Source organism: Pinus tabuliformis, chromosome 4_2, assembly GCF_031772625.1.
Source record: "Pinus tabuliformis cultivar Carrire ecotype Pingquan chromosome 4_2, CPIR1, whole genome shotgun sequence".
Lineage (NCBI taxonomy): Eukaryota > Viridiplantae > Streptophyta > Pinopsida > Pinales > Pinaceae > Pinus > Pinus tabuliformis.
Window position 1 is genome coordinate 1047769124 of NC_142304.1, and position 10311 is coordinate 1047779434.

Genomic DNA, 10311 nt, shown 5'->3' on the forward strand with positions numbered 1-10311 from the left:
TGAAGAAATCTATATGGAACAATTTCATGGCTTTATACAAACAGTCTCTAGCCTTGTATGATGGCTTAAGAAATTCCTTTATGGTCTCAAGCAAGCCCCTCGGGCTTAGTATGCCAAAATGGATAACTTTCTTTTATATACTGGCTTTTGGAGGTGCCATTCTAACAATACTCTCTACACCGAGAAATTGGGTAAGTCTCTTATCATTCTTATTCTTTATGTTGATGATATTATCCTTACTCGTAGTGATCCCAACCTTATAAAAAATGTCAAGTTTAGCCTTGAAAATCAATTTAGAATGACAAACTTAGGACACATGCATTATTTTCTTGGTCTTCAAGTCTTGCAATCCAAAGAAGGTATTTCCCTTTCCTAGTCCAAGTATGCTTGTGATCTTCTACGCCACTTTAACATGGAAGGATGTAAGCAAAATTGTTCTACCTTTCAATCTAGAGCCAAACTTTTAGTCACTTGTACTTCCCCTGAAGCTGATGCTACCTTATATCATCAGCTTGTTGGAAAACATTTGTATCTCACCCATACCCATCCTGAACTTTCCTTTATTGTTGGCCTTATTCCTCGGTTTATGCAAAACCCACATGAAAGTCATTGGAGAGAATCTAAAAGAATACTTCGTTATGTTCAAGGTACAGTTCAGTTTGGGATTCATTGCAGTGCATAAGAATCTCTTCTATTGGTTGGTTTCACTAATTCTAGTTGGGTGCATTACTTTGATGATCAGAAGTCTACTCCAGGTTATGTCGTCACTCTTGGTTCTAGACCTATTACATGGGATTACAAGAAACAAATAGCCATTTCTCTTTCTTCAATAGAAGTAAAGTATCGTGGCACCATAGAAGCTAGTAAGGAAGCCATGCGGCTTTGTTAGATCCTGTCAGAGTTTGGTTTTTAGATGCAACATCCACTACACTTTGGTGTGATAATCAAAGTGCCATTCAACTATGCAAATATCCAGTCCAACATTTGCACAAAAAACAAATTGAAATACACATGCACTTCATCGGAAATCTCATTTATAACCATGTTCTTGAAGTGCAATATTATTCAACCAATGATCAAGTTGCAGACATCTTTACAAAGGCTCTCACAGAGTCGAAGTTTACTAAAATTTTAATAATGGTTGGACTTTAGGAAGTTGTCACTAAGGGGTGATAGGCTCTAATGCCTCCTTCCTTCTCCTATTGTGTCATCTTTGTACATCCTTCAATCCTATCCCAAGTTGTTCTTAAGGGGGGATGTTAGGATATTCTGACACATAAGAAATACTTAAGTATAACTTGGTCTAGTGTATAGTTAGGTAAAGTGTGTTTCTTTACTATGTACTTTTTGTAACTTACAATGTGATGGTCACGATATGTTCTAAACATGAAGTGATCTGACAGTCCATTCTCTCCTCAGTATTACTGACACTTGATCCGTGGCTTAATACCCGATTAGTCTATGATCTCTATTTAAAGAGCATGGAGAGTCATTTGTAAGCTGGATATTCATGAGAAGCTTAAGTGATTTTTTTTCTTTTACATTAATAAATTTCCTGAAGTGGCCGCATTGGCTCAAGTCATGGACTGTTTCCCTCTTTGAGGGTATGAACCATGTCAAGAATGCTAGTGTACTGATCCGCGATCTCTTTGTGAGCGATGCCCTTTGGTATTCTATCTAAGGAACTTACCCTATAAATTCCTACAATAATGAATGGAAGGAAAATGTCAATAGATGTGAAGTCCACATCCATCTTATTTTCTTTGGTTTTACATGATTCTATATATTTCAGAGATCTTTAAATAACCAATCACCTTTGCTTATTATCTACAATGTACATTTTGTAACACGAGAGTTGTTGGTCTCAAGTACGACTCGAATAAACTAAATGTTCATGGCCCTTTAAATCTCTAACATGCATATAGGAAACATGTATATTGAATGAGACATGGAGGCCCAACCCCACCTCACATTGTGCACCCAACGCAGATGGCAGTTGGATAAAATTAGCATAAGAGTTTTTTGATCAAAGGAAGGTTGAGTATCGACCACAAGTCCCATCCGACCTTCAGTAATGTCCACCAACCATCTACAGAGTTAAATTAAGTATGATGCAACATTGTTCACTGATGAAATACATGGCTAATTGTCTTATTATAAATATTAATTGATGTTCCTGCAATCACCATTGGCACCAATTGCCCCAGTCCCGATCATATAAATACACAGTGTCGAGAAAAATTTACACACCTAAAGTATGGTTTCTCTTATTCATAATGGAAGATGGAAGATCCGTCTAGTAGCGAATGTGAGATTCATATTAGGGAGACCAACCACTGCAGTGAAGGAAAAACAAAAACTCACCATTGAGATTTTATATGCAATAGGATTTCCTCCTCCAATACATGGCGACCTCAATGAGATCAGGAAACTGAGATCAAATTCATTATCTTCCCAATCTGGGGTTGGGAATGAGGGTATTTTCTCATAAATTTTAGGCTTTTGAGACCTGAGCTCATACTATCACACAATTGTAGTGTCGATGGCATCTACAAAAGTGAAAAAATGAAAAAAGAAACTCAAAAATTAGATTCTTGATAACAAAAATATAAAGAAAAGCAATAGTGATTGTCATGAATATCGATCGTGACTTTACCATTTCTCTACGAAATTCTTAATATCACATAAAAATCCCAGTAAAAATATTGTGGCAGGTACAATGATTGAACTGAAATCAAAGGTAACTTCAATTCCTAATCTAACAAAAACAAAACACATATTTTAGATAACACACTGATATTCGCATTAAATCCAAAAAAAAACTTAATGAACAAAATGGAATACAAAATCTATAGTGAATTTCAAGGGGAAAATAATGCGAAAACTATTTGTAATAAATACCTTCAGTGAGTAACCCTTTCAATGCTTTCTTGCTCCATTCCTGTAGCTTGAATGGATGCATCGAATCAAGCTAAACTACACACTCTAAACACTAGTCCATTTTATGTTGATTAAAATGAAGCATCGGTTCAAGGTCAAATGTTATGGATTGAATTGAAGTGGCGAAGTGGGGAAACGAATCGACTAAATTCATTTATTAAATTTCTTCATGGATTGAATCCAAGTGTGAACATCGGAAATCAAGAGGAACATACATTAATTAAAAAATATTTTTCCAATCCTCCACAGCCATGATGCCATGACTATGTAAAGGTCCACGTAATCTCCACAATAATAACTTCGATGCTTTATTTATTAAAGAGACAAGCATTTATATAATCATAATCTCATTACCAAATAGTTATGTCTAGACGATAATAAAATGAAATGTACAACTAACTATTTACACTAACAATCTTGAACGATTAGTTAACATTCACCCATTACCTTGAAGGGTCATCTAACATGCCAATTAACATTCTAAACTTTTCAAAATTTTCACATCCTAGTGCCTTTGTAAATATGTTTATGATATTCTCTAAAGTAGGACAATGTATCAAATGAATAACGTTGGCCTCTACACAGTGTCAAATCAAGTGATATTTGGCGTTAATATGCTTTATTCGATCATGAAACTTTGGATTCCTGGCCAACCGAATTGCATAAGAGTTTTCAATTAGTAGTGGAGTTGAATTTTTATTTTTTTTATCATGCAAGTATTTAAGTATTTTTTGAAGAAAAATTCTTTCTTTTGTAGTGTGAAATGCTACAACATATTAGAATTTAGTGGTAGAATTAGAAGGAACAAATTGTTTGTGTGATCTCCAATTGATGGCTCATGATCCAAGACTCCTCAAATAAATAGAAGTAGAGACTCCATTCTCCTTATCTTCATCAAAATTAGAATCTGAATAGCTGGTGAGACAGAAATCTGCAACTTTGGAATATTTGATGCCATATGTTTGAGTGCCTTTCAAATACTTGAGCACTCACTTTGTTTCATTCTAATGACATTCACATGATTGATGCATGAACCTAGAAAGTATGCCTACAATAAAATCTATGTGAGGTTGAGTATAGTTAGAAAATTCAAACTTCAAATAAGTTTCATGTACTTTGTTAGTTCTTAAAACATACTTCCTTCAGCGGAAGCAAGCCTCAAATTTTTCTCCACTGGACTAGTGACAGGATTATAATCCTGCATCCCAAATTTGTCCAATACCTAACCAATATACATTTTCGAATAAATAAAATATATTTTGGTTTCTCTTCAACTTCAAGTCCTTTATAACTATGTAATAAACCCAAATGTATCATCTCCAAAAATTTCAATAATTCTCTTTTAAAAGATGCTATATAGTCATCATTATATCCTGTGATCATCAAATCATCTACATATACAACTAGATATACATTTGACTTTCCAATCATCTTAAAACAAACAGTTTCATCATCTAGATCAAATAACTTATAATTCAACTTGAGAAGGTATTCAGTTAATTTTTCATACCATGCGAGAGATGTTTGTTTCAGTCCATATAAAGCCTTCACAAACTTCCATATATTTTTCTCTTTTCATTTTATAGCAAAAACTTTTGGGTGAAACATATAAACATCCTCCTTCAAATCACAATTCAAAAACATTGTTTTAACATCCATATGTGTATCTTCCATCTATTTTAATTTGCAAGAGAAAAAAAATGTAATTGTGAACCATTTTTTCTGTAGGAGAAAATGTGTCTCTGTAGTAAACACCTTCCTTCTTAGTGTATCCTTTTGCTACAAGCCTTTCCTTGTATTTATCAAGTGAACCATCTAACTTTTACTTGATCTTGTACACCCAATTGCAAACAATATATTCGACGCCAATAGAATGGTCTACTAACCTCTAAGTTCCATTCTTAAAAGGTACATTATATTCCTTTTTCATTGCATCCTTCCATTTCTCACAATTAGCAGCTTCTTCAAAACAATTGGTTTCACTAATTGTAGAATGATTAAATTCATAGTCATGAGAAACATTACATGAATCAAAATTGTTATACTTGCTTGGAAATTTTCGAGCACTTGTGGATCTTCATAAAGGTCGCGAAGTGGCTATGAGGGTTTCTCACCCTAAAGTATAGGTTGTTCACAAGAACTTTATGACTCTGCATAAACAACACTATCGTCAAAATTTTCTTTAGCATTAACATCCTCATCATTCTCATGAGTCAAATATGGAAAAACCACATACTGATCCAGAATGGGAACCCTCCGTTTAGTATGGTGAAAATCATTATCAAATTCAAAATAGAACTTTTTGGATGCAAAGTTTTCTAAATGACTCAGTTTCTTGTCAAGAGTGGAATAATCTTTATATGATTCAAGAGAAATAAAATCTCTGGAAAGAATTAACTTCTTATTTTATTCATCATATAACATGTATGTTTTGAAGTATTATAATAACCCAAATATATACATTTTCGACTCCTTGCACCTAATTTATTTTGTTTTTGTTTACGAATTAAAGCATAACATTTAGATCCAAATACTCTAAAATATTGAACAGTTGGGAATATATTATACCGAACTTAATAAGTAGTTTTGTTGTTGATAATTGAAGAAGGAAAACACTTTCTAATATATGTTGCAGAAGGAATCCCTTCTCCCAAAAAAATCAACTTCACATTCTTAAAAAACATCATAGATCTAACCATATTAAGAAAAGTTCTATGTACATGTTCTTCAATGCCATTATGTTGTGGATTATAAGGTATCGTAGTCTAATGTTTCATTCCATTGTACTTCAAATATTCTTCAAAATCATGAGAGATATATTCGCCACCGTTATTATTTCTAAGAATTCCTATATTTTGTTGATTTTCATTTTTCTATCACCAATTGAAAAGTTTTAAAAACTTAAAACAGTTGTGACTTATCTTTAAGAAATTCACTCTACACATTCTCGAGTGATCATCAACTAAATCCAAAATCGAACTGTCTTGCCAAAAAGAAAATGTTGTACTAAATACATCACTAGTATTAAAATTACAATGGAAAACAATGTAATGCGCAGACTCTGATGATTTTCCCTTATCTAATGGTGAATGATCTTTCTTTTCATTTAACTGTTCTCTCCTTTCACTAAATTTCTCCCAAGGAATTCTATAACACATTTTACCACATCTAAAACATTTGACTCCTAGTTTATCATTAAAATTCCATTATTTCTTATCATTTTGTTGTCTATCTCCTTGATTACATTTGGCCCCCTTTCCTCTATAATTTCTTCTACCATGTCCTGTAGTTTAGCATGAGAATTCTAATCCTTTTGTGCAAGGAAAAAAGTTTCTATGTTAAAATTAGGTGGATTTTCTTTCTTTCCAAAGGCCTTTTCTCTCTGAGACATATTTTACTAGTTTATCAAATGTAATATCTTTCAACTGCCCACTAGCTTGGAAATATTCCAAGTATTGTGAATCGACAAAGTGAAGGACTTTTATAAAAGTTGTAAGATGTAAATGAACTTAAATTCATGTGGCTTTTATATCATGAAAAATGGCTTTTATTTCAGGTGCTCTCTTTAATGGATCATTATCTTTCATCTCATTGAACAAGTTAAACAAAAACTAAACAATTTTGAGTTATGAGTGTGAATCATATAATTATTTCAACTTCTATAATGCATTAAATGCAGTATCACAAGAAGCAATATATTTACCTCTTTCGACATTGATGTAGTTATTAATGCATATGTCTTGTTGTCTTTTGTCTCCCAAATTGCAAGCTGCTTCTGGTTATTATGCAGCTCCTAGGAAATTTCTTTTTTGTCATTGTGTTTGTTGTCTTGACAAACTTCCCACAAATTTTAAAAAACAAGAACATAATTAATATTTCTAAACCACTATTGACAATTCTCCTTTTCACTAAACATAACTCCAACTATAAGAACTATTGAAGCTACACTTGTTTTACAGTAAATTATTCTTCACACAAGTCCTTTTTCAAATTTAAAATATATACAATTCTTCTCCAAAAAAAATATAAATTCCTTTATCATTTTGTTTGGATTAAAGATTGACTTAATCGTTTACTTGTGGGCTTCAAAAAAAACATTAAGGAGATCTGAGTTCAAACTTCGATGTCTTCCCTTTTATACATTTAATCAACTTTTCTTCATTTTTTTTTTTACATTCAATTCTTATATCAACGTTGCCTTCCATTTATGCATTTAATAAACTTTTCTCCAGAAGAATATTTTGACATTCAATTCTTGTATGAGTTCAACTCATTTTGACAAACCCTCTCTTGGATATGCAAAATTGCCACAACATATAAGAACATACTTAATTATCTATGGTATTATGTATCAACAGAAAATAAACGCTTCTGAAGATATCTCTCAATAACTTGTCAAGGTCGAACTACGGTTATCACATTCACCTAGATAGACAACTTTTCAAGAACTAATCTAAATAATATCCATTGCCATCCCTTTATAAAAAAAAGTGTTTTTTCATGCCAAAAGTTTGGATTTAAATTAAATATCTACTCAGGAAATCTTGACTGCATGATAATCATCTGCAACCAGATCCAATAACTTTCATTTGGGAGAGCAAGCATACCTGAATTGAAATCAAAATAAGGAAAAAAAACTACACGACTTGAAATCTCAAACTGCGATAGTTTGTGACATTTCTGATGCCTCTTCAAGTGATGGCATGCTAAACAATTGGTGGCTTCTCTCGTTCTTACGGCAAAAACCTTTGCATTACACTTGGTCTCCTCAACATTCAAGTTCTACATAATGATGTCCGCACTGCATAGTAATTACGCTAATTTCCTAGCCCAATGTCTTTCCATGATAGTGGCAACGACAACAAATTTTAGCATTGGTGTCAAAACTCAACGAGGATGCTCATCGTGCTCTTATGCCATGATAAGATTTCTATTACTTCTTAACCATTTTTAATTTGACTTCTATAGAATATAATGTTTTCACGAGTTTAGTCGACTCTCTGAATTGAATAAGTATATAGTAAATTCAAAAGTCCACGAAAGGAGTCAAATAATCGAATATCTACAATATTTTACATATATTATTTATTGAGATATTAATCTAGATTTAAATGTAAATTTATTAAAGAAAGTTTATATATTTTTTAACTAATTCATATAAAATATAATGGTCATATTTCTTGACCTTGTTCACATTCAAAATTTGTGTTTAGTAGACTCTCCCATATCATTTGCTCACTTGTATTTTCCATCACAATTGATGTATAATTATTTTTCTCCTATTTGATGAATTTGATAAACTCCCAACTTTGTAGGTTAATTTACTCTTTGAAAGCAAAAATGATTCATTCTATAATTTGTAGTGGCAACAATTTTAGGAGCCATATTATTACCCTCAACTTTCTTTATCACATTGAAAGCATCCTCAAGAAATTTAAGCTCAAAAATGATACACATTTTTTTTAGTTGTATTTTCTAGAGAGCCATAAAAAATAAAACAAACCATCATCTTAAATGTTATCTATTTTGTAATAAACTTTTTAACATTGTTAAATATATTATGTACTTCAACTATAAAAGAGAAAATACTAATTATTCATATTAATCATGCAAATATGAAATACAAATTTTAAATTTCTTAACATTACCCATTATATAATATTTATTATATAATTTACGTTTATAATTATATATAGAATTATTTTGAATCAATTGTTAACATTGTTAAATATATTATGTACTTCAACCATAAAGAGAAAATACTAACTATTCATACTAATCATGCAAATAGACAATAAGCATTTTAAATTTCTTACCATTACTGATAACATAATATTTATTTATATATTTTATGTTTATAATTACATACGGCACTATTTTGTAATCAACTTTTAACATTGTTAAATATAATGTATACTTCAACCATAAAAGAGAAAATACTAAGTATTCATATTAATCATGCAAATAGACACTAAATCTTTTAAATTTCCTAACATTATTCATTACATAATATTTATTTATATATTTTATGTTTATAATTATATATGGTATCCAGGGGGAGACGTGTGGTGCCAACATATTGTATGGAGTAGCAAGTTTGTTGATGGGAACTGTGTCTTCAGGCTTTCAGAGGAAAACAGTAATACACTTTCTATTAAAATCATATGTGAAATTTAATACACTTTCTATTAAAATCATACCTGAATTTTTTTTATCTTTATCCACGGTTTAGAGAGCAACACATCAAATGCCATAGAACTCATCCTATACCCGCTTCCAATGGAATTGATGACTCTTCTGAAATAATTAGCATTTAGGACAGTCAAGGAGATGAGTTATGTGCAGTTTGTTAGAATATTAATCGCAACGGAGCAAACAACGCCACACACTGTTCACAACTCAGCAAGTTTAATGTGACTTTGTAGGAATCAATAGAACATCATTTCAAGACGGTGGAGATTGGAAGAGGTCATAATTGATTCTCCTTCATATGTATCTATAAATAATTATATTGAGTAATGAAATATAAAGCTCTTCTGAAGAGTCTTCATTGTTTTATGTCATGGTATTAGAGCTCACGTGAGCTTCAGGAGACAAAACTCGCTGTGAGGAGAGGCTGAGTGGTATTAGTTGTGTGAGGCCAATTATTATGCTCCTGTTGAACGATCATGCAAGGAGCATGAGACAGGTGCGTAGAACATAGTGAGGGAGTGTTGTTGTTCTAGTGTGCATAGAACAGAGTGAGGGAGTGTTGATGTGCTACTGTGTGTAGAGTAGTGTGAAAGAGTTGGCTTATGACTGTGGTGTTAGGCGGTCAAGAAAGTGGAAAAATGATCAGGTCGTGATTGTCAGAAGAGCTTCAAACCTGTGGAATTGTTGAGCAGCTTGTGAGAGGAAGATTGGTGTGTTCGGTTGCTTCCCTAGTGGTTGAGGTTTTCCACTGTGACCGCTATTTGAAGAAGAGAAAGGGTTGTGTTTGGCCATGTTTGAATAAGCTCAGTGGAGCTAAGATCTATGCGCTACAGTCGTAAGAGTGTTTGGAGTGTTTGATCTGGTTTTATCACAGCCAATGTTGCTACAATTTCCATCGTGAACCAGAGGGTCGAGATCTGTGAGGCTTTGTTGTGCTCGTGTGAAGACTGTTGTGATGAGCATGTTATTGTGGCCATGGAGACTTGCTAGTGAATGTTTGTATCATTGTGGAAGCAGAGAGTTGTGGTGCAGTACATAACCATAGAGTTGTGTTGAAAGTGGAATCTATTTTGTTCCTGACGACTGTTAGATTAGCATGTTTCCATGAAAAAATCGAGAATGCTCCCAAATATTTTGTTTGTGTGCAGCGCTGTGTGATGTTTGAGTCACTGCAGCTCT